The sequence below is a fragment of the Anser anser genome, assembly GCF_964211835.1.
Source record: "Anser anser genome assembly, chromosome: 2".
Taxonomy (NCBI): Eukaryota; Metazoa; Chordata; class Aves; order Anseriformes; family Anatidae; genus Anser; species Anser anser.
Window position 1 is genome coordinate 109,787,487 of NC_139721.1, and position 26,396 is coordinate 109,813,882.

Here is a 26,396-nt window from a genome sequence, read left to right on the forward strand (position 1 = left end):
AAAATTTGAAATGTGTTTCACTTATTTTGAATATTTTTGGATATGCTGCTTTCAGTTATTCAAAAAAAATATGAGCCTGATGTTCAAATAGCAATATGTTTCGCTTATTTTTAGTTTCAACATTTTACTGAAGGTGGAAATAAGACAATTCAAGGAAAGAAGCTACTCATTTTTATTTGTTATTCACAGCTCTCTCTTCTAAGTGGCACAAGTTGAGCTTGCAGGGGAGAGGTGTCACTGAAGTGTTGCAATCAGAGACTTTAATTGTACCCAGTGTGTATCCCATTAGAAGCAACTACTATTTGAAGCATTTCAGGATGCAGGAACAGATATCTCCCATGTGATTAGGCACAGAAAGCCTCCCTTGTTCTCTCAGAGTGCTGTAAAATGGACTCCCAGTGTCGTCAGAGCATCCCTGAACATGCTCTTTTCCTTCTCAGGGTAGTGTAATGCCAGAGTGCAGGCATCCAGGGATGTTTCTTTGATTTCAGGAAACACAGAAATAAACTCTGTTGCCCTGGTGTGTCCTTCCTCCTCTCTCCCTGCATCCCCCTAGAGTTCTGAAGGAGATATTGTTTTGAATAATTGGCCTAATTTTAAGCTTCTGTCCCCCCACTGCTGCCCCCTAAAAGTGGCTTATACTTACGAACTGTATGACCGTCACTTTCTTCCAGAATGCATTTCTAGTACTTCTCAGAGCCCTCTTTTGTCTGAACTTCTTCCACTAATGTATTAAATGATGTGGCCACAGTTGTGATGCTGTGATGTGCTCTTCCCTTCATACTTTCTCCCATGGAAGAGCTGCATGGGTAGAGGTGGGTTTTTCTTTGAGGTTAGAGAGGAGAAGAAACTGGGATGGTTTTACCCTTATACCTTTTTTTTTTCTTTCTTTTTTTTTTCTCTCCTCTTGTTAACGTCAGATTTGATTAGATATTTTACAGCATGTGACTTTACAGACTGGCTGGCGGGTTTGGTTGCTCCCCCTAGCCGATGTTGGTAGGAAAATGTGCTGTAACATTTTGCACAAGCTGTTTTTCCAGTGGGTCAGGAGGTTTGTGATCAGCTACAACACATGGCTGTGGTTCATGGGTTAGGTAGCAAAGCTGTGTTGCTTTGCCCTACTTGTAGGTTCTGCTTAAGACAATAGAATCAACACAGAGTCTGAAAACCTCCTGAATTACCGACTGGCTCAGCCAGCCATGCACAGACAGCGACGCAGGGGCCAGCCCAGCCACCTGCACACAGCAGGCTGGAAGCCGGCAGTGGCCTCGCACTGTCATGCTGTTGCCTGGCTCCCTACAGTGTGTAATGGGTTGTCTGCCCTTGGTCAGCCCTTCCACCATCCTCAAGAGTCAGCTGCAGGTGGAGACAGGAGGGAGTGTGCTTTACTTCATGTCTCTGGGGAATCCTTTAATGGTAATTCTCTGCCTCCGTAATTGGTTTTCCTCTCTGTAGGTTATTTCTAAAGGAGGAAAAAAGGTTAGAAAGTATTTAAAACAAAGTAAAGGTTAACCTTGACATGTGGAGAACACACAAATCAAGAGGAGAGACATCCTGGCAGGCTTTGTCAAGATTGCCTGTGGCTTGGTGCAGAACCAGAGGCATTAGCAGTGGTAACAAGCTCTTTCAGTCCCCGACTCCGATTGCCCTCCTAGAGGAAGAGCAACTGGTCTGTTCCCTCCACTTCCATCCTTTACCTCTGAGTTTGGCAACTGAGTGATGGCAAGCAGATAAAAAACCACAGCAAAATATCTCCTGTTATTGTCATCACCTTCTAGACGAAAGCCCACAATGCCTGTGGAGTCCGTGCACTGCCGTACGAGGAGCATCCTCAGCGCTTGTTGCAGCAATTCCCTGCCTCGGTGTGCGGTTCAGCTGAAGCTGTCCTTTCACACGTTTTTGTCATTAATGCAGGTAAGGGAAAAAAACAAAACAAAACAAATTATATCCTTTTTCCCCAGATAGCCAGTTGATTAACCAACACCAGTAGTTGCCAAGCAGGTGTATACCTCAGAGATGATACTAGCGTAGAGAAGCTGCCAATGTTGCTGGTTTGTCCATATTTTTAGTATTTTCCATGTGATTAATTAAGGATAGGCTGTTTTCCGTGTGTATGAAATTTCCTTTCATAAACTGGTGAAGTTTTTCCACAGTCTGAAGGCCAATTCTGATCTCACTTACACCTGTGTAAACGTGGACTAGCTCCACTGGAGCCCGTCCATCTAATCTAACCTGCCTGTTCTCAACTGTGCCAAGCATTAGGGTATCTTAGCACCCACACTTATCCTTAGACTTAAACTGATGTCGCTGGGTTCAGTCTTACTCACCATGTCCTGTCCTTCATATATAATTTATCAGCCAGAATGATGTTAGGTGATTTGCACTCTGAAGTAATCATCACTAGGGCTGCGAGATGATGGATAGGTGGAGGGAGAGCAGATGGTATAAAAGATTAATCAAAAAGCGAGAGTCCATGCCACTGTCAGTCCACAGCTAAAGATCCTCTTGGGTGTGAAAAATGCTAGAATAATGGTGAGATATTTGTCTCCTGAATTTGTGCTATTACTAAGAAATCCTTCTACAAGAAATCCACTGCACAGGGCTGGGAGGGCTGTCAGCTTTTTCAGGGAAGCTGGTGGTTGACTTCTGCTCGAGATAGATAGGACTTCCCCATGAGCAGAGCTGCACCAAGGTGGCTCAGCCTCAGCTGCACATTTTGGCATGTGCAGCCTTGTACTTTTCTCCCCTCTCATGTGCCATTTGCTCAGGCATGAGCACAATGTGCCCCTACCACACACGCACACACACCATCCCTCCCTGTCCATCATTTCCTATTAATTAGCACTGATTCTTCACAGATCCCCTCTGTCCCTTGTCAGATTACCTCTCCCACCTCTCCACTTCCTCCCTACCCAAATGTCTCCTTCCCCATCCCATCAAACCTCTCCCTTCTGGACAGGGCAGGCTTCAATTCTGCAACAGCTGCTGCTCTACTCCCTCTAACAATGTCTTTTACCTTTCTTGCAGCTAAATCTCCCTCCTCCAAAGATGCTTCACCTTTTCCATTTCTCCTGTGATTTTTTTCTGCTATAGCTTCTTTTTCATTTGTGTTTCCCTTTGGGTACTTCAGGCCCTCCACGAAGATTGATCATGCACCTCCACAAGCAGTCAAGTGTAAGCAAACATAAGTTTGGAGCCCCAAATGCCAGGCTGGAGCCAGAGCCAGTCATAAAGAAGGAAGGATGAGGGTTAAAACAAATAATTAAGAAGCCAGCCCCACAGAATTAGCCTTGCTAGCCCCCCTGCCACTGTGAAAAGAAAGACAGACACAGAGACTGATGCTGTGAAACTAGACCTGGCCATAGGATTTGGCCAGGATCAGAGGGGGACTGCCAAAACTGGTAACAAGAAAAAGCTGTAAGGTAACAGCGATGTGGTAGACTAGACCTCAGCCTGTGAGGCTGAGCACAGAAAAACAGAGGGGAGAGCAAAATGTGGATCCCATACCTATGTCCCTGACAAGACATGAACTCATCAGCAAACACTGCAGATGACTTTTCTGAAGCTTTAGGGCACTGAAAGGGTCTCCTGCTTTGCTCTGGACACCACTGTCATTTCATTGCTCTTGTGCAGCCTCAGCACTGTGGCATGCTCTGGCTCATGTCTTCAAAGGCTGCCTTCACAGCACGAAGTGCCATAAACCTAAGACCATTACCTGTATTGGGCTGTTCTTTGCAACTCTGTTGGAGATCGTAGGCATTAGTGAGAGCCAGAAATGGCTATGCCTCAAATTTGTTTTAAATTAGAGCTTCAATTTTGCAGGAACTCTTTATTGCCCCAGGCAAGAAGAGGGGTGGAACAACATTTCACCCTTCCAACATAAACCTGAGCTGGGCAAAGCCCACCGTATGCTGGCTGTGCAATTCTCTTGCAGCGCTTCCTGTTCAGCTATTTAATTTGGTTGCCATTGGCCAGCTTTAAAACCTGGGGTTTTAATCTGCTGTAAATTGGTGCTACTCTACTGAAATGTGGTTTTCACTCTGTGGTCTGTCAGTCCCTAGAGGCTCTGTGGACTGCTTCGAAAGAGTCTGCAAAAAGCAACTAAGAAAAGCAGACTCTACTGTCAATAGGCTTAAATTGCCAATACATGGGCTTGTGCCTCCTCTGGAACCATTCTGGGGTGCCAAAAAAGTGAAACTGACTGAAGACCAAAAAAAAAAGGGTGCTGTTTAACACTAGCTGAGGATCTGTCCCTGCCCATTCATTGAATAAAAAAAAAAGCAGTTTTGAAGAGCTGATTGGAAAACAGTAAGCAAACATTACAGCTTAAGCTGAATCCTGTGTGTATTTTTTAAAGGATTTTGAAAGCAGTCTAAAATGCTGTCACTTATGCTGCACATCTGTATGTAAGCTGGACTGCTTGAATAGTAGGGGTTAGCAAAGTGCAATTGGAATCATTTGAGCATGATATTTTGGAAAACTGGTGTTCTGAATATTGCTTCAGGAGGCCTATGTCCATCCCTCCTAAATGAAAAATGAGTATTTGAATTAATGCTTAAATATGGCTTCATGTAACATAACCTCAGCTAAAAAATGCATATAACCTCTTACTAACTTCAAAGCAGTGAAAGATCTTTCATTCAATTCCAGTAGTGTCACATTAATTTATTTTGTTCTGTTCCAAGAGTTTTGTATATTATACAAGTGTACACAAAGTTGTTCATTGCAGTATTTTACTCACTCTTCTCTTAGAAGTGGCTAGAAGATGCATATGGTGTTTCACTAAGGATTTTGAGGTTTAGTGTTGTTCTGCAGAGCAAGAAAACCCAAGAAACACAAGGTCCTTCGCAAAGAATGTTCAAGGTGTCTGAAGACCACAGATTACTCAAAAATGTCTAAACGGCTTCTTTGGAGGCTGTCACATATTTTCTTGTGTTTCTTCCTAATTGTCATTTCAAATGATTATTTGATTCTTAAAAACATTTTGATTTTGCAGAACGTCTTCTTCCAGTGGAATAGGGCTCCATACAAATCGAGTGATTCCATTTCACTGTACTACTCTGACTATAGCACAGACTAGTATAAAAGATTTGGAGCTAGGCTCAAATATCTACGGAGGCTGGAGCTGTTTGGATCTGGAATTTAAATTCTGCTTGCAATCGACTCAAGTTATTTGGGTGATATTCTGCAGCATGCAAAGAAAAAAATCCTTCTTGAAGCAAAAGTCTGTCAAATTCTGTTTGTTAGACCTGAGCAAGTTCCACTGACTGAACTGAACTGCATACACACAGTGATGCAGGCGAGTTGCAGCCCTGAGCGAGGAAATGATGCTGCTTTCATGAAGTTGCATTTCCTCCCTCCCTTAGATAGCACTGGGTTGCAGCTCCCTGTTTTGTGATTTGCCCCCATCTTTAACATTCCCAGGCTTCAAGGAAAAATGTGGTCTCCCTATAGCCAGTTGTTAGTAAGTAAATAACGCGTTTTTAAAAACAACTGGAACATTACAAGGGTAGCAGAACCTGATGTGCTCTGTCAGATGAAGGGAAAGTAGGTGAGGCTGCTACAAAGAGAAAATAATTTTGTGGCAGTGATTTCACGTATGTTCTGTCTTTAACCTTCGCTCTCTCTGAATACTTGCCATGTGCAAATGACATGCGTTTCATAGGGATCTAAACCACACCATATTTTTATATAGATTACCTATGTGTAGCGAGTGTAGTCTATGATAAAAAGCAGAGGTTTGTGTTAGTTCATATCAACATATGACCTCAGCAGTATCTAAAACATATGCTACTTACCATAGCATTTGCATGTGCTTTCATATGTTTTTGTTCCACTCGGGTTATCTTAGAGCCTTAGGGTCCACCCCATTTGCAAATGTTTGAGTTGGATGGATGCAAAACCACCATATGTAAATGTAATTGTGGAGGCAAGGAAGGGAGATACTTCAAAAATATGGATTATTTTTCTCTTGTCACTATATGTGTTTATATGCATGTGTTGCTGTCACACATTTAGCATGATCCACTTTCAGAACAGTTACAATGCTGCATCTTGCAGCACCGCATAAGGCAATTCAATATAAGGAATCTAAGTTTCTTCTTTCAGTTGAAATACAGGTGGGAATCCCTATTTTTCTTTCCCCATACTTTAAATTCTCTCCCTGTCATATATGCACCTACAAGCTAATTTCTCCATTAGGAACTGGAAGATCCATGCTGCCCATGAATATTGACTTTGGAAGGTTATGGTGAGGCAAACTCATGGTATTTTCATAGAGCAAATGCATTGACAGTTCGTAAGTTATTCATGATCATTGCCATCAGGGATACATTTATATAGGCTAGAGAGATATATTGGGTGCCTGCCTATCTCTTATTCCTGGTTATCATTATGGCCCCCATAACCAGAATCATATCCCAATTTATAGTGTATCATTTTCACGACATGCTTTTGAGGAAGGGAATTGCAACTATTCCCATTTTTTCTCATGGTAAAAAAAAATAAGGTCTGTGGGTGCTAGATAGTTTCCCTATACCTAAAGAAGTTCATCCTACCTCTCTGAAGTCTCAAACTCTGTTATCTGTTGGACATCTGTTACCTTAAAGTATGTAAAATACCTCCTGTGGAAACCAGCGTATCTCATGTTGGCTGCCATAACTCCATCTCTAAGCATTGGCCTTGCATTAGACCCTCTGCTTTTTTCTTGAGGGACAGCACTGTGTTCAGTATGTCCCTCTCAGCTTTTGTCTCCCCTTCAGCTGCCACTGAAATTTGCTCACCAGTACTGGGCAAGGGAAGGGTCACAGCTTTTAAGATCTCCGTCACTGGCCAGAGATATTGATATTGATTGGTCAGATTCATTTGGTTTGGTTTGCATTTTGTAACAGCTTGAATGCATTATGCAAAACAAATGTATGCCCGGGTGCCTTCTTACTTAGTGTATGTTTTGTGTTATGTGCATCATTCCCTGTGCTTCGTTTACTGTCAGATTTGCTTACTTGTCTAACTCGGCTGTGGATACCCGACTTCCAATCTGTATGGAGCCCGGGTGTAGTAGGTTATCACTGAGGGTAACTTGGCTGCTTCTGTGGAAAAACTCTAGGGAAAGCCATGGATGAACTGTTGAATTAATCAGGAGGAGGAAGTGTTCTTGGAAGACACAGCACTTCCTCTTCTGCAGGATGGCCAGATGCCAAGGGTGGGGAATGGTGGCATGGTTAAGACCCAGCTAAAGGAGAAATGGCTTTTCCCTGTAAAGATGAAGCATTTCTCTAAAACTTGATTTCTTACACTACTTGGAAATTATCAGTTCCACTTTTTTTTTTTTTTTTAATCTTCTGCTTCAATTGCAGATTTTTCCTCTACTCAGCAGTCCAGACAGTAGAAATGTAATTTCCTTCCTCTTTGATGCGTGCAGATGCTGGATTCAGAAAAGGGCAATTGAAGGAAGAGTGCAGGCCATGCCCATTTTTGGCTGCAGTTTATCCCTCCAAGCGTGGTTGACAGAGAAGAACACCATGACTCTTTTCAGCTTTGTTCTCAGTATTACACCACCGACGTCATCAGAATTTGTTCCACTCTCAAATTTATCCTCATCGCAGTTCTTTGCTGAAGACCAACAGTTCTCAGATGTACATATGTGTGTGTACGCACACACGCAGAGTGATTTATGGAGACAGTAGTGTTTCATGACTCCAATCACTACCAGGTGTTTAAGTGCTGTAGAGTTACAGCTCGTTTGGTACTTACGCAGCAGCAAAACAAGAGTTCTCCTAGCCTGCAGTGTAAATCCATTTGACTTTGTAACTGTACAACTGCAGACCTAATGACGCTGCCTTTTCCCACCCGCCCCCCATCGCCTTGTGCTCTCTGCCTGTCCGGTTACATTTCCTTTCATTTTCATGCACACTATGTCCCTGTCTCATAACTCAGTAAATCAGCCCACTCTTTTGATTCCTCCCACCAGCACAGCTGTACATCAGAACAGGGTCCCATGTCCCCCAGCATGGGATGCCTGCTGTGGCAAATGAGCAAGGAAGCCACTGGAGATCTTCACTTCTATTTACTTAGCCTCTATGTAAAAATACATATACGTATTTTTTTAAACATGCAGACATCCGCCGGAGCTAGCATTGTGTTCATTGATTGCTGCCTCTGGAGTTCTGGAGGCAACTGTACTGATCCATATGGAAACAAGGTTTCCATAAATCTGTCAGACTTCAATTCTCTTGCAGAGCCTCATCCGGTCTCTTACTCCTGTTTTCTTTTCCTTGTTTTCAATTCCTGATTGAGTCGAGTTCAAACAAGCCACTTATTTGGCAGTGCCCTTGAAATAAAGGTCTGGTTTAATTGTGCCTCTGAAATCCTGGGAACAAACGGTTTCCTCATGCACTCGGAAAAAGCATATTCACAGGTACACGTGCATTTGCTATCCCACGTCCTCTGGCACACACTAGGGTAGAGCTCTCTGGCATACCTCTTTTTAGCATGCGGGGGCTGAGTGCTTTTCAAAGCCAGGGCTTAGTCTCTTTCTTCTGCGAAGGAGTGGCTATTAGCATTTGATGCCTTCTGTCCTGCCTGCTGCTTTATGCTCCATTGGCGCTGTTTCAGAAATGACATTATCATGGGATTGAGCAGCTCAGGGGATTGAAAACAGGCTGCAGAGTCTTTCCCTTCTAGGTCAGAAGTTCATTGCTGACCTGGTCTAATACTGGGTGAACATCATTAGCATCTGAAATGAGCTGGGCATCTTCTTTCCTGTCCCTAGCAAACACACATCCCATTGCCCCAGCACAAAATATTGCTTTTCTGGGCATCCTCTGAGGGTGCTGCAAAGACACCCACTGCTAGAAACTGTCCTTTCAGAACCGTGTCAAGGAAGACCGGCCAGGTGGTGTGAGTTTAACATACAGACATATTCTCCACTTTTGTCCCCTCTCTATTTGTAACCTGCAACAAAGTTACTTGCATGGCCTTGGGGCATGGGGAAAGACCCTTAATGGCATCACTGAGGGACAGAATGAAGAGTGGGAGACTATGCTAGACTGAGAGGCAGCTCTTAGGCAGGGGTATTTGGAAGTTAACCAAAACATCTATGCCTGATAAAGAAAAAGAATTTAGACTTTCACCATCCACTCCTGTCTTTCTGAGGAAGTGTGTCACTGCGACTTAGGGGGAAATGGGACACTGATTTGTTTTCACCTTTGGGGATCAGAAGATGATGTGGTGATAAAATCTTCAGCTGGAGCAAACTGCGTATAAGAGAACTTGCTTCTCATATTCTACAAGATGCTGTGTAGATACCACATGCCGGACCTGCTCTAAAACCATCTGTCATGAGCTGTAGGCAGCACCCATTTATCTTGGTGGAACAGCTCCTACAGTTGGTTTAGGGGCTTGTTTATGTTCATAAGCCTTAGACTGCTGCAGCTGGCTGGCTTAAATAGCTTACTAGTATTGTTTACCCTACTTTGTTGTTTAACAGGGTGTATTGGGTTTAGATGGCAAGGTATTGGTAGTGGGGGAGGGTGGCAGGGGGGATTGCAGAGAGGCTCTGGGAAGAGTCCAGAAGCTGCCCCATGTCAGATGAGAGCCAGCTCCAGCTAGCTCCAAAAGGGACCTGCAACTGGCCAGAGCTGAGTACATCAGTGACACCAGTAGTGCCTCTGTGAGAGCAGATTTAAGAAAGGGAAGAACTGCCACACAACAGCAGCCTGGAGAGCGAGGACTGAGAACCAGCCCTGCAGCCCCCAGGGTCAGCGCAGCAGGAGGGCAGGAGGCGCTCCAGGCACGCAGCAGCAGTTCCCCTGCGGCCTGTGGAGAGGCCCCTGGTGGAGCAGGCTGTCCCCCTGCAGCCCATGGGTCCCACACGGAGCAGATCTCCACGCTGCAGCCCCCCCGTGGAGGAGCCCCCGGTGGAGCAGGTGGATGTGGCCTGGAGGAGGCTGCGGCCCATGGAGAGCCCCCGCAGGAGCAGGCCCCGGGCCGGAGCTGCAGCCCGTGGAGAGGAGCCCACGCAGGAGCAGGGGTCTGGGGGGAGCTGCCGCCCGTGGGAGACCCGTGCTGGAGCAGTTTGCTCCTGGGGGATGGACCCCGTGGTACGGAGCCGTGTGGGAGCAGTTGTTGAAGAGCTGCTGCCTGTGGGCAGCCCCCGCAGGCTCAGTTCAGGAAGGACGGCATCCCGTGGGAGGGACCCCACGGGGAGCAGGGGCAGAGAGGGACCGTGAGGGAGCGGCGGAGACGAAGCCTCAGGGACTGACCGCAGACCCCAGTCCTCGTTCCCCTGCACCTCTCGGGGGTGTGTGTGTGTGTGTGTTAATGTAGAAGAAGGTGGATGGGGGAAAGGTGTTCTTAGTTCGCTTTTAGTTTCTCACTGCTCTAGTCTGCTAGTGATAGGCAATAAATTACATTAATCTCCCTCTGCTGAGTCTGTTTCACCTGTGATGATAATTGGTGAGTGATCTCCCTGTTCTTATCTCAACCCTTGAGCCCTTTCCATTGTGTTTTCTCCCTATTTTCCTTGAGGAGAGGGAGTGAGAAAGCAGTTTTGATGTTTAGCTGCCCATCAGGGTGAGACAACCACACCTGGATAATGATAAGCAATCTAAAGTTTAGTGGCTTTCCAAAGCTTTTCATGTCAGAGTAGCATTGGTGTGGAAGTGCAAAATCAAGACTTACAACGATTCATCTGACAGTTTTGTCCTTCACTCATAACCTTGTAGTTGTATTTCTCCCCCGGAACACAGAGCAGCCTTTGAATTCTTCAGTTGAGGTGTCTTTATTATACGACCTTATTATATTTAAGGAGGTTTATTAATTTCATTTCTACGAAGTGTTTGTATTGGAGTTCTTCTCCTCTGGCAAGCATCAGGATGGAAAAAACAATGAATCCTGCTGGGGCACATTGCTACAACTTTTCTGCCCTCCTCTCCTCTCCCCAGCACTGAGCATTGAATCTAGAGCTGTGGCTGCTTCATGGTCTGTGTTCATGGAGGTTACCGTGTCCATGTGTAGGGACCTATGAAATATGCCCTGCCATGAAACCCATCGCTCTCTATGAATCAGCTGGTGGGAGAGCAGCATGACTGTGAGCAACCATGCTGTTAATTCCTGACATTCAGGAACTAAAGGGGAGAAGGAGAACCAAAGGCCTTTTTCAGGCCATGTCACACATGGCTGTACACAGTGTCACTACCCGGGGAACAGTGCGGCTGTTTGCCTTCCCCTTGCCTTTTCCTGTAATGCTCTCTCCAGGGGCAGTATTTGCCTCCCTCCTTAGTTGCCATGCTACTGTTCTTTCCTTTTTAATCCCTGTTAAAGAGTCAGCTCTCCTGCAATTTCCTCAGGAAATGGAACAAACTTAGTAAATTCTTGAGTCCTCTGCTCACCCCCTTCCCCTTCAGTATTCTGCACATCTGCCTATTAGATTATAAGTGATTTGTAGAGAGGCTTAGCTTTAACAGGAATCTTGTACATTGTCAGCTGCATTGTCATCAGTAAATGCACACTTTACCCAGGCTTCTTGCTTTCTTCTTTTTCCTTTTAAAAATGAAAAATCCCTTGAAGCTCAAAAATAAAACTATAAATGCACAAAGGTTTAACTGTGGTGCTTTAAACAGGTGCTTTATCCACTGTGCTGTTTGAACTGTGAATACTAGCATTTGTGACAGTCTAACAGCAATCCTTTGTCCATTGGAGAAAGCCTAATTGCTCTCCATGATGGTAAATAAATCCATGGAGGTTTTCAAGTTTAAATTTGGATTTCAAACTAGATGTATGACACACGGCACTGCCTCTGCAGCACAGGTTTGTATACGCATCCATTTTTTATCATGATTATTATTTTTGTGTGTGTGAATTATTTTATTTCCTGGACAAAATAATGCATTGCCCCTTTTTATTAATGTCTGTATTTGTTTTCTCTAACTAGGGTACTTGTTGAAAGACCATTTGTGTGCTCCAATATAGAGAGCAAGTACTTTGCACTAAGGCATCGCTGTGAGAATTTGGTGTGATCAGAGAGGAGAGACCTGTTTATTCACCAGGACATCTTGGAAGATGGGCTCCAATTCAGATTTCCTGTATGAATTGGAAAAAAAAAAAAAAAACATGTATTCAACAAGATAAGGGCATTTCAGCAAGATACAGGTCAAGTTCCTAAGAAGTCTGGAAATTTGGACTTTAGTCTCTCCCTGCCTAAGTTCCCCACATGAAAATCTTGCTTTGTCCAGCATGAATTTGGTCCTTGACTGACTGCCAGTGTTTCACAGTGAACATCAGCTCCTGCACAGAGGTGATGATTCGTTTTGAAGAATCCCCGGGGTCATTTTGAAGTTCTGTATGATGGCAGAGCTGTTTGCAAGACTGTATTTAGACAGTGCATCTTGAAGCTGAACGGGTAGAGGGAAGCACCTAATGCCTAGGTTGACATGTGCTGCTCCACGCACCAGCTGCTCTGAGGCTAAAGCAGAGAGACCTGATGGTCTGGAGACCTTACGTCATCTCCAAGGAAGGTGAGAGGGTGGTGGTGCCTCTGGCTGTGGGCCTTACCCCGAATTTGTGCAGAGCTCACCCACGATTCATCCTGCTGTAAATATCCATGTGAAGAAATTTGATTTTGTCATAGAGCTGATGGACATGACCCACACATCCTGCCATAATTTTTAAACAAATGCATAGGCTCGCCTATTGAAGGAAGGCAGTACCTCCTGTTTGTTGAGGTGCACAGGGTGTTAAAGGGCTGACATGTAGAGAGCTTGCCCTGCTAATGGATTGGGATTTTTATAGACAGAAGGAATATGCTGTAGTCGGAGTGGTAAATCTGTAATGACAGACGTTCGTTCTATATTTGTGAATGACCTGATTTGGCATGCATGCAGTTCATTCTCCTGACAATAATGGAAACATGGTGTGAGACAGACAGAGAAATAAAGCTGTGGTTAAAGTGAAGCTACAAATTTATAAACTTTTTTTTTTTTTTTAAAGTATTTTCCCCATCTTAATTTCTTGCTTGCTTAAAAAAAAAAGCAAAAAAAAAAAAAAAAGCCTCAGTTTCAATAGTCTTTGAAAAGGCTTTCAGCTTTCCTCCTCCTCCTTTTTCCTCTTCCCTCACCTCCCTCCTAAGCTCCAGAGATGAGTGTAAGACATCTGTCAAAGCTGTGGTAACGGATTTCTCCTGATCTGTGAGGACCCCGTGAGTCTGTCAGAGCATCCCTGGCTGCCGCTGTCCTGTGGCCATGCAATAGCTGTCCCTGGGAGGCAAGGGATGGACACCACAGACCACATGGGAATTTGTCCCTGATCTGGAGAGAGGGGAAGTGAGAGAGTTTGGGGGCGTAAGACCCTGGAAACTTTAGGAAACATCAGCAGAGGCTGTTGTGCACTCAAAGAAGAGCCCTTCTTGCTTTGTGCCCCACATTCCCCCCCACTTCCTCCCTCCCTCCCTCCCTTCTTCAGGAAAAATTCCTAAACTCCGTTGGCCTGGTACCAACTATTCCTTTGGCTTCGCAGCCAGAAAAGCTCACTGGGGATGGAGAAATTGCTGTACACAATGGTTTTGAGAACTAATAACACATGCATGCAGTCCAGCCTTGAATTATATGGAATATGGTGCATAGCTTTCAATCCTGTTCTGTCAGAGGCCTTGACTGCTTAAAAGCCTTCCAGTCCCCCTCCCCCCCTCTCCCACCTCCCAAAATAAAATAAATTCCACAAGCTTTCTCTCAACTTCCAGCATGTGTGACCGTAACCGTGCCTGGGCTGCTGGCAGCGTGCCTGGGCTGTCAGCCTCACCCAGGGACGGGGAAGGAGTGGGGGAAGGATGCCTGCTGGACCAGCGTGGCTGGGAGGGGATGCAGGGGCTGTGGGGACAGTGGGGGTCACGCTGGCTCTGCCAGCCCCACAGAGGAGTGGGAGGGCAGGATGCTGCCACTTGGCTGGGGCCAGCAGGGACAGGGCCTGGGGATTTGCCTTGGTGGCTGCTCCCTTCTGGGTGAGCTGCCAGAGGGTATCACTGGCAGCAATTAGTGAAATCAAGGGGCCACCTACAAGCGAGCTAATTACATCGGTATATTGTACTCCAGCAGCTTGTGATTCTTTTGCCCTATATTAGTACAGAGGGGTCCTCCCTCAGCAAATGAAGATGCTCCTGGTGTTCATCACACTGCTGAATCAAGCAACGTACCATGCTGGCTTTGCAACAAACCTGCTCAGTACCTGGCACTCTCTTCATGGTCTCTAGCATGGCTGTTTATGTTAGATAAAATAAATAAAAGTGTGGATTGCACAGATCTCCAGACAGGATAACTCTTGGAAGTTGTGCAGTGTCTAGTAGAACGGTTATCAATCCTGATTATGACCTCTAGCAACTGAAGTGATAGAAAAATCAATTTAATTCTGGGAGAACTTACCATTGAAAGACAACTCATGGAACTTAATTGGCTGAAATAATTTAAACTTGAAGTAAGTACAATTCTGTAAAAATCTATCAGAGAGAGCAGAGATACACCAGTGGGGGTAGCATCTTCTAGTTCATAAGATGCTCAATTTCAATGGATAAGGCTTCCAGGAGGCTTATGCTGTGGTCAGCAGTGAAATAATTAGCTACCGCTTTGATTAAACTTCAGTAACTACACTGCATGAATCCTCCAAATAAATGTTACTGAGACGTTATTTGCAGGCCTTTAAGCTGACTCCTGTATTATCATCTGTGGTGGGCAACATACTTCCCCCCGGATGGTCCTCCAGGGGCAGGTGGAGGAAGGAGGAGGCAGTGCCCAGTCTGATCCCACAGCTGGCCCTGCTTGAGCAAGTGCTTAGTCTAGAGGTCTCCTGGATTCCTTTCACCCTGAATTGGCATATAATCTGATGATCTTTATCTGCTTTTTCATGTTAAAAAGCAAAGACCACTCTCTCTATATGTAGGCAAACACCTGCCCACCAGCTAACATGCTGATGGCATTTTCTCCTGTGCAGGGCCTTCTGAAGGAAGGTGTTACGTACATCGATGTGGGCAGTCTGGGTTTCTTCTCACCTGTATCTTAGTGACCAGGGAAGGTCAATTTCAATTGTTCATATTTGTTAGGAATAATATTTTTTACAGGTCTGGAACTTTTTTTGCTTAGGCTCATTAAGTCATTACTCACTGTTCAGTCACATCTCCTATGCATGAATACAGGAAAGCATGTTTTCTTCCTCTGATGCTAAGTATGTATTTGCACAGCCTTTTTTATTTTACTTGATGACGTTGTTTTCTTTCTTCAAAGACGTGTACTTCCTCCACTCTTCACCCTTCCTTCTCGCCTTCCCTCCCCATGAAAGCCTTCAGTCCCAGGATGACAGCTCTAAGGCTGCTGCCAGTCCCTTGGCTGTTTCAAATCAAGGGCTTTAATCACAGCGTGATGCCATCATGTGAGCAGATAAGATGTTGATGGTGTTTGCTAATATACTATTTTTTTAAAAATTAAAATATTAAAAATAAACATTTGGGGGGAATTTTACATATTAATGCTCAGTAGTTTGAATATGTGGTAATACTTTTTGCATTTGGAATGGTTAATTTTTAAAGATTAAATGGATAAAGATCTATAATTAACTGATAAACATTAAAACATTAGCTGATAAAGATTTATAAAGGTCCTGAGGAAAATGATAAGAGTATTCCCTCCCTGCTGCACTCTTTTAAGGAATGTTAAAGGAGGAAAATTAGGAATATGGCATTTAGTATGACTTAAATGTAACTTGCTTTATTGCACCATTGTTGAATTAAGGTAATTAAACTTTGCACAAACTTTTTAATTATTACTTATTTTTGACAGATAGGTAGAAAAGTTAATTTCAGCCTAATTGTAATACTCTTGTTTTCTGGGAAACCATCTTGGGCCAAGAGTTGCAATAATCAAGGATCAAAGCAGACAGACTGTTTTCCTTCTGTACTCTTCATCCAGAACTGGATAGAAACCACACCTTGCATAACAGAAGATTGGAGATTAAAGTCTGTGCAGTCTGTCTTCATGAGACAAAGAACTTGCTAACATATGAGGAATTCCATTAAAGCTTGTCTAAAGGTTGCATGTGACAAGAATAACACTCATTTTACAGAGTGGTTGAATGGATTTCCTTACCAAATCAAAAGTAGAACCAGAATTAGATCCAAATCCACCCACTAGTGGGAATTCAGGGGAAACACCTCCCTTGACTTTGCATCTGGGATTAGTCCATCATACCTCAGGACCTCATTCCTGCTGATCCCACCCTGGACCCACCAGACCTTGCTGCCATAAGGCCCTTAACTCCAAAGGGCCAAGGGCTTTTTCATTGCTGTCTATTTGCTCTCAGTGGTACACTAAAACTTCCTTTTTATTATGCCAGTGCCAAATCCAGCCTACTTTTTTAATACATCTTGTATGCAACTGTTTTCAACCACTGATGTTTTCCTTTTCTGAGCTTTTATTTTCCCAGGGTTATTCAGTACAGCTAGATCAGATGTCTTGAGATAATACTCCTGGAGAACAGTGCTGAGACCTAATGATCAGCAGAGTCCTAATGATGTTGCCCCTTTTGCCTCTCTGCCCTAGGTACGCACAAAGTAGAGTGTATTTATGACCACTTCTGCCAGCTGAAAGATACAGTAACTATGAGCAAAGTATCAGCTGTTTATCAGGTTTTTCTTAGCACCTGTGTCTTTTGCAGTGGTAGGCTACTTTTGAGTTGAGACATTTGCATTCATTTGGATGAGTTCATTGTCTCTTGTAAGCTATGTTTCAAAAAGAACTTTGTGCCTTAGTATTTCTTAATACAGACCCAACAGTTCTGAATCAACTACACTGCACGTGGAAGGTCAGTGTAAACCCCAGGGGCTTGGGTATTATTTGAAGGGAGAGGACCCCACCACCACCACCACCACCACATCTGGATTTTGTAAGAAAATGGGACTATGTTCTTATCAGAGAGCTGGTGTGGTTTCAACACCCCAGGATGTGCAGCTGCCAGTTCTTTATTCTCCCAGGAGGTAAGAACAGGCACCAGCCAGGTCCAGCTCTCCATGGGCCAACAGCCATCATCTTCCTCAACAATTCCTCTCTCCAGCACAGCCCTGCCTATGCTGCAGTCATTGCCCTGCCTGCCTCTGTCCTGTTTCCTGGCACACCACTGGGGTCCCAGGTGTCTGCCACCCTCTGGGGATGCTGCACTAGCACTGGCTCTGCCAATTGGCAAACCCTTCTCAGGAACTCAGGCCATCTGCCTGCTTTGCAGTGGTACCATATGTTGGTGGGTATCAGCCCTTCCCAAAGGTGTCTCTGGTGACTTCTACAGGGGGATGAGATAAAGCTGTGACTGGTCTCTCTGGCTGCATGCTCACCTGCAAGGAGAGAAGCCCTTCCTACACAAGCAGAATGAAGAGAGGTGTGAAAATTATGTGATTGTATCAAAACTAGTCAAAAATGGAGTCCCAGCATATTTGAACGTACAGCATGAACACTGAACATACAGAACACTCTTCCCCCACAGTTTTGGCTCAATGCTGACAAAGAACAACAAATCAATTTCTTTTTAGTTTTTTCCTAATTAAAAAAAAAAAAAAAGCTTCTTTGCCTTGAAATATTATTGTGGCGTGACTAATTTCACCTGATTTCACCTAGAAACAATTGTTTCAAATTCTTGGTAACGGCATAATGAGCTTTATTCAGAAATCATGTCCAAGGCAGGCAGCTACGTTATCTTTGATCTCCCTACCTGTGCTTCAAAACTGCGACCTATTCAGGCGCACTCAAGTTTAGCTTTCCCTGGCTCCACAGGCTAGAGTCACTTCAGTTGGAGAAATAGCTTTAGGAAATGTTGATTTAAAAAAAAAAAAAAAAAAAAAAGATCAGTCATACTGCTCTGCTAATTACATTGGCCATATTAATGGCACAGACTGCTCATTTTCAGGCTCTGTTGGAAAGATTACCCAGAGAGGTGTTATTCTCTCAGTACAGTGTCAGATGTCACCCAGTGGGATATTAAAACCAAGTCAAGATTGTGTTGAAAAATATTTTTTCTTCTGTACAGTAACGCATACAGCACTAGATCACATTAAAAAGAAATCCCTTTGCTGAAGAAATGTTAATGTGGGCTGCCAAATGGGAGAGATTTTCCATAGTTCACTGTTAATGTAAGACCTCAGCTCTCACGGAACATGCTGTCCTCTAATGAACAGCTCCTTAATGAGAGCAGAGAATCAGGGTTTCATATCTAGACAAATGACAGTAAAGTTTGGAAGGTGTTGTTTCTGTTTTTCTTTCTTTTTCTTTTTAATACAAGCACTAATTGGCCTTAAATAAAACCGGGTAGAACAATAGATTTATGTTATTTTTGCAAAGCAAAATCAGATCTCAGGCATTCAGAGAAACAGGCTCCCCTTTTATGAGGTAATTATGATTTAGTGTTTACTGTCTCCCTGTTGAATCTGTGGGTTGCCTTTAAAGTGGCTCTGGGATGAATGTCAAAAATTGAATTTACAGTCAAACCTTTTCAACATGTAAAATGCAAGAGACATATATTATTTTTCTAAGTAGTATTTCTTCTGTGACTCTACCTTGCTTTTTTTTTTTCAAAAGAACACCTATAAATTGTCCCCTGTGGACAGGTTGCTGAATCATCAGAAAATGGTTGTTTTGGTTATGGTTATTAAGAATTCAGGTATTTTTTCTAATAGCATCAATAGTAATCTTCCAAGGTTCGCTTCCACCTTCCACTAAGAAGTCAAACTTGAGTTGATTTATAGGGATCAGAATCAAGTAGAGAAGACGACCCCTTCACACAAGCTTGCCATTAGGTTTATTTCTTGATTGGTTTGGGGAGAAGACTTGACACAGGAAAGGGCTCTATTTGGGGTTTAATTTTACAGGGTTGTGACACAAGACCATGGGATTAAGGGGGTGCTCTGTCAACAAAGCAACCCTGGCCAGGAGTACAATGCAATATAATGTGCAAGTTCCCCAACCTCAGCTTAGGGTTTTGCAATGTGCCATAGCAAAATTAGTGTGTTCTCCTGGCAATGCCATTCTGGAAAGGCAACCATCAGCTTGCTCACAGCACTCAACTGGGCCTTTCCAGCTGGCCAGGGAAATGAGGCAGTAACACTTCCTATTGCACCCTCTCCACTTTGTCCCTTGATTTAACCTGCACATTCAGCAACCCATCCTAACAGCACACAGGAGCTGCATGCTCAGCAAACCCAGTGCCTCACTCACATCTCTGCAGCTCTTAAAGAAGTCCCTCCAAAAGAAAAGCCTCCACATTGCTGTTTTCACACCTACACAATTTACTTTTTAAGCTCCTTTCCCTTCCCACCCTGTTACCAAATTCACAAGCATTGACTAGGATTTAGAAGTGGTTTAGGAGAAAAACAACCAAACAATGAACAAAACAGAAAATGCAAACAATTGCAATAGCATGTCAGTTTACACGAAGTACTTTGGCTGCAGTGCAAGATGGATGGTGGGTAAAATGTGAATTTGTCAGAGCTGAAGGCGTTCAAATCATGTGCTTGTGTAGTCTAGGAGATTTCTTTTCCTTCATGGTCTTTCAGCATACAATAACCCTAAAAGTCCAGTGGCACTGAAAAATGTGTTTCAGCTGCTTTTATATATCTAAAAAGTCCAAGAAAGCTATTATCCTTAGAAACAAAGATGGGAATACAATGAACACGGGCAAATGGTGAATCTGCATCAGCTCTTGGTTGTGTGTATAAGTGGATAAATCTAGCCTAAGATCAATAAACAGAAATGCAGAGTCACTAAAACCAGCACAAAACACAAGTGGTTTATCTGTGAAGATAACTGGCCATGTGAGGAGGTGTTGATCAAAAAATGTGCTCAGTGCAGATGGAGGATGGGAATCAGAGCTGTGTCCCACTGTATTCTGGTACTATTTGGCAGAAATCATTGAAAATTTACGCAACAGTGCTACACACAGCAGCAGCTAGTCAATGCAGCCAAAGGAGAGCCCTTCTGGAAACATACATCACCGAGAACCTTTATTTCTTCAAGGCAGAAGTAAGCACCAGGATTCAAGGCTGCAAAACACAGCCCAGCTGATGTGGAGTGATGTTGCAGGTACTCGCAAAACCCAAGGGTTTGAAGGCCATGTGCTCACTAGCTTTCAAAGAAAAAGGCACAGGAGATTTCCAGTGTTACCAAAACTGGTTAGCAAACAACTTTAGCCATGAAGTTGAACAGTATTGTCATGCAAGTAAGCTGGCATTTAAAAGCTTTGCCCGTCCTTGGTAACACACTTATTTGCCCATCCATCTCACCCAGCTGATCTGCACCTGAATGTCCAAGTTGCTTTTTCTCCACCACCACCTCAGTTACACAACCACGCACCCAAAGAGCAATTGCTAACTCTAAAATGTTTTATTTATGACAAACATTGATGCGATTACTTGGAGTGATGGGCAAAGCAAATAAGTCACAGGTTGAGTGAGTTTTGGAAGAGTTTCAACATCTGACACGTCTTGGAAAACATTCTTGCTGTGTGGGACTTGATAACTACCAAGACAATTAATGGTGTTTGGAAAGCAGTATGGAAGGGGTACGCTCGCAGCTCCAAAGGGTCTGAGGAAAAAGATGAAGTTGTAGCTCAAACAGCGAGGCTTTGATGGAGAGCTGCATCTGATAAAACAAAAGAGACAAGTATTCAAGAGAATTACGTGGAGCTGAACGCACTGAAGGAGACCTGAGGAAAAAAAGAGAGAGGGTGATAAAAATGTGGAATGACAGTTAACAGTTAAAAATCTTTCTAAATTGCTGGAGAAGGCATATAACTAATTTCATTTGTCTTAGAAATAGACCTGAACATGAACTAAAGCTTGAAAACAAAGATTACTAAAGGTTGTTGCAGTTCATCAAGAAATGTATAAACAAAAATGAAGTCATTAATTTCATGTGATTGTTTTTTAAAGAACCCATTGGCTTTCACTGTTTCTTTTCCTGCTTCAAGTGGATTTCAACCTGTTGCACCAAAATCCCTTTTGCCTCCCTGTTCCTTTACCATCTGTGCCTGATGATGACCCTGACGATCCTTTATTGCCAACCTACACCACCTTCCATTATTTTAAGTTGTATCTTTCTCATCTGTCTGCAACTTGTGCATGAACTATTTTTTTTTCAGGTATATTATTACTATTTTACTTTTTCTATGTAGTTTCATCATCTCATAATTAACCTTTGCCTTCATGCTAGCTTTTATTTCAATACGTATCTATGCATATAAGTATGCTTTGGGGTATTAGAGTTTTTGGTGAAAGGGGCTGAAATATATTCCCATTTTTTTTCTCTTGAAGTAAGTTTGCTAATGATGGTTTTGCTGCTGGGGAGTTCTCTTAAGAAGGTGTGCATTGGCACTGAAGGACTGTTGTATGCTAATCACATCCCTACTGAGTACAACCCACCTTTACCCAGAGCCCTCACCTACCTCTTCCTGGTAGACTGTAATTATTTGAAATTCCTGGAAACGCTGGCAATATGGGAAGAAAAAAAGATCCCTTGTGGTTTTCCCATTTCCCTCCCTGTTTGGACAGGGGCAGAGAAAACTGAAAGCTACAGTAGTTACTTGTTAAATTAATGTATCTCTCTATATATTTACCTATTTCCTTAAGAATCTGAACTGTCTTATGCATTTTTGGTTATGGTGTATAAAACAGTGCTTGGTTTGTGTATGTAGTGCATCAGTTCTTTACCTCTGAACAGACCAAGGATGCCTACTCTCAGAGACTGCTGCTTTGTGCACTTACGTACTTCAGATGTATTTTAGGTCACTAAAATTCAAGGGAAAGTAATATCCTGGATATAGAATGGTTCATTTGTAAACCAAAAGCAAGGCTATATTGCAGAAAGTTAATCATGCAGCTACTGTGAACCCATCCCGTCTCTACAGAAGATTTCTGGAAAAATCAGCATGACATTCATAGATACCTCTGTGTGCATTTGTGTGTTGTAGTTAATGTAGCATCAGATTAAGGGCCAACACTAAGCTTCATCTGTGATGTACAGGAATTGGAATAACTTTATATAAAATATTTTGGAAAAAAGTAACTCAATTTGACATACTAATTATATACATATTTATATATTCAAAGTGTAGCAAGAAAAGTCTAATTTCAAACCACTTTCAAATATCCCTTCAAAGATTATACTGATAATATATTTCATACATTATATTTTTTCATACAAAATAATTGTTTCAATTTTTGCTAAATTTTCCCTTCATTTCTATGACAAGCTTAAGGCACAGGTAACAGGATAGTTGGAGGAGAAGGGCGGGACTATTTCATCAAGGCAGCTTTTCCCTGTTGGTTTTGATATCTGTAGCCAAGGGAGGCTAGGTATGAACAGACTGGTGAAACGGGATCATGACACAAGGGCAAAGAAGGACTTTCTCCTGAACGCTTAACACCTGACACACCTCCCATTTGGAAAATAATAATAATAATAATAATAGTGAGGAAAAGAAGGATCTTAGAGTCTATTTAAATAAAGACAGCACGTTAAATTGGAGAGATTAGCATTTCCATCATGTATACAAGAGAGGTGACAGTCCCAGCTGCTGAACACAATGAGGGGCACGTGAAAGAGGCAGAAGTAAACGGGAAGTCACACAGCAAAATACAAGGAGTTAGAGGAGAGCTTTAGAAACCAGGTAGAGTGTTCTGAGATAAACACTAGTGGGTGGTGAATCTGTTAGGAGTTAAAAACAATACACACGTGGTCTAATTTGTAAAGGTCTGTTTTAATTACAGCAAGCTTAAAATGTTGTAATATCATTTTAGGTGAACTTCAGAATGTAATTGTGATGTCTGAAGCAGAAAAGGATGAGCTGGCAAACAGGATAATTCACGAACAGAGCTTGCAATTATATTCTTTAGGGAAAAAAAAAAAATCTGAGGCCCAGTTAAGGCACCAATACATACTGCTTTCAGTACTTACATGGTCAACCAAGTCTGAATAAATGAAATTTCCAGAAAAAAAAAGTACATCAGGCTTTAACAACTTTAGCAATGGTCAAAAAAGGCAGGGTCTTTTTTAGAAAACCTAACTGAGAACAAATACCAGAATGGCTTCATGAAGTACTGCACTAAGGCAATGCACTTCATAAGAGTGCAATAAGCATAGATAGAAGGGACAAAGCAACCCTACATAACTTAATCCAAACAATGTCATTCCTAAGAAAATGTGTGTTATTGGATTTCAAATAATGCTTTTGGAAGACAAGACAAGATCTTGAGAATAATTACTTTTGATGCTTTTATTCCCTAAGCAAGCAGGGAATTAAAAGAGAAAAATACAGTGAATCATATTTTAACTTTTTTTTTCTTTTTCTTTTTTCTTTTTTTTTCTCTTCCTAAAACAGAACCTGAAAACAAATCATGGGACCGGAAGCCTTCTAAGCAACTCCAGACACCTGCAAGGAAAGCAAAGGGGAGTGTCCAAAGTTTGACTTCCCTTGCGTCTGGGGGAAATCTGTAATTTTCCACAAAGGTGCTCCAACCATCAGGCTGTAAGCTTGTCTCAGGGGAAAGGAGTTATTGCATTTTGAGTGTGAAAGCATTTGCTGGCACAAGAAGCAAGACACCCTCACATCTGCATGTGTTTGCAGAGGGGCTGAAGGAGCCTTCTCCTCCCCAAAACATCTCACGTGACCCTCAGCATCAGTGGCACATCCTGCATCTGAAGATGAACACCAGGGTGAATGCAGAAGGATCTGCAAGGAAACAAACACTTTTTCCCAGCCTTCCAGGTCAATCTGAATGTGAGAAGTGGCTTTTAAGAAAAGTTGTATCTCTTGCTCTCGTCGGGTTGCTTTGGGGAAGAAGAGGAGCTGAGTATGTTTGGGGAGAAGGCAGGAGCCAAAAGACCATTTTCATGCAAACCTAAACCCCAATCTTTCCAGTCTTTAGAAAGAAGGGTTCTAGAGGATGAAAACACACAGGAACACAAAAAAAATGGAGAAAAGGAAAGGTGATCCATCACCCCAAGCAGATGATTGCCACACAACATATGGAATTAGAGCTCAGACCAGACTGGCAAGTCTGTGCTAAAGCAGGAAATCTTTTATTCCTACATATGAAAATGAGCAGAGCCTTAACCACCAGGCTGTATTCCCTTATAAGCAGGGTTTGTATATCGGTTCCACTGAAACAAATAGGCAAAAAAAGTTCCCTCTGATGGGCTATCAGGAGTCTCCTAGATGTACATTTGGGCATTACATGATAACTGCGTTCCCTTCGAGGCCGGCGTCAGTCTCTTGGAACAATCTGCTAGGCAGAGCATAACATAGACAAGTGTCCCAATTTCACCCTGCTACGTTTAAAGATAATTTGCTATGAAAGTTCTCAAAATCTTTTTGGTGTCTGACTCCAGCATTGCATGAAATCTCTTCAGGTTTTCTTATTATTACTGCTGTTAATTTTCTATTAGGAATAATTAACTTTGCAATCTCCCCAAGCCTGTATGCATGTGTGTATGCACGTCTTTCTTCCTCATATGCCAACCTCCCTGATACATAGATAATTTATGAAAACAGAGTAGAAGCTTTTTAATAATTAAGTAACAGATAATAGGAGGGGACTTTTCCCAACAATGTGCAGCAGCTTTGAAGCAGAACACAGTCCTGAAAGGTTAGCGGCTGATAAATTACACTTAGAAAAAGAAAACCTGAAGAAAGCTGCTACCCTTGCACCATATCATTAAGTAAATTAAAACACTGAAAGGTTCTTTTTATTTCGCAATGCACACGCTTCATTGCAGGAGCATGTGAATGGTAGTCCTGTGGCAAAGAGCCAGCTGATTGCCCCAGACTGCATCACGTAGCGTCAACACGGCCCATTCTCTCTAAATTACAAGGCAAACAATAACACAGGTAAAATTAGCCCCAGCTGTAATTATACAGCAGAGTTGCGTAGAGGACGTAGAATGATAAACGGCGAATGCAGACGGCGTTGTGTCATATCATGTAATCTCTCCTGCTGCAGAGCTGAAAAACAAAGGGAGAGTTGTGCCTTGTTTGTCTAATGTGCTCTATATCGCAAATTAGAAATCCTTCCTAATTAAGATATTGTTAAATTTCCTTTGTTAACAAATTTTAGCAATGTTAATTAGTGATCATTGATGACATTTTAACAACGTTAATTAGTGATCATTGTTCATCTAACAAACAATTAGGGTGATTTGCGCCATCGTTCTCAGACACAGAAGTGCATCCCAGAGCCTTCCTGTCTTTTTACCCCCAGGCTTCTTAAGCTGAGGGAGGGCATCTGGGAATGCTAATGCAATACATAGCCGCTCATTTAGCAGCAGCATTGCAGGAAAATCATGTCTGGCTTATGAACACTTAATAGTTCAAAACAGCTGTAACTTCACAAGGGTGTTCTCATCACACGAATGCTCAGTGAGGTCACTCGGGCAATTTATGCACTAATGTAATCCAGTACAATATGATGTATGCATGCATTTGTTTCCTACTACTTCATTAATTCCTCTCTCGATGTGTGGATGGCAGCGGTTCTCAGAGGCCTGAGGTCATCTGGGTGGTCAGATTTTGAGTATGGTGCCATTTAACTCCAGCCATTTTCTGGTTTCTGTGTCAGTAAAAGGAGTAGCAGCAGCAATGCATGCTGTGGCCCACATTCCTGTTGCTGTCGTTGTTTTAAAAAATGGGACAAAAAGATCAGAAAAAGAACCACTATCGTTTTACAGCACCAGCCTCAGAATTGCAATATCACATATATTTGTAAGAAAGGTCCCTGAGAAAGAAGGATGTTAGCATCAAGACTTACGAAGGGGCTTGAGAAATCAGCTTGTCAGTTAGACCACAGCAGCACAGAAATTGGGCTGTATTTCCTGGCTAAGACAAACAGAGGGCTACAAGCTCAGACAGATGTCAGGCTCAATGCACACTTCCTCTCCACAGTGGTCAAAGTATTATCTCCAGCCAGAGCCAAAAGACCTGTCTTCTACCCAACAACTTCGGGGGAAGTTAGGTTAAATGCTAGTTCAATTAAAGTATAAAAATTGAAAGAAAAAAAAAAAGGGGGGGGGGGGAACAACCCTATGAACACTTGCAGTAAGGAAAATAGAGAGTCTGGAGGTAGACTGCTGGGATAATACTGCTCGAGAAACCTCCTGTTGTTGTGCCACTGCCACCACCATGTAAATGTTGACCAGTCCACAGACAGGGTGCCAGCAGCAGCTGCCAGTGTTACCATTGCATTTGCAGCTTCTGCTCCATACACCAGACAAGGTTTGAGAGCCTGGGTGATAAAATATCAATGCATGGTATTTGTCAGTGCTTCTAAGGCGAGTGTGATCAGTGGACCACCAGAGTAGCTGTGCAATATGGAAATCTCTTACTGT

At 42.9% G+C, this 26,396-nt stretch overlaps 1 long non-coding RNA gene across 1 annotated transcript; it reads left to right on the top strand.

Moving 5' to 3' along the window:
• The first annotated feature begins 1,789 nt into the window (after positions 1-1,789).
• On the top strand, positions 1,790-25,938 carry LOC310895453. The gene is made up of 3 exons (XR_014580701.1): positions 1,790-1,914; positions 11,933-12,515; positions 23,395-25,938. It is a non-coding gene; the product is annotated as an uncharacterized lncRNA (long non-coding RNA).
• The last annotated feature ends 458 nt before the right edge of the window (positions 25,939-26,396 follow it).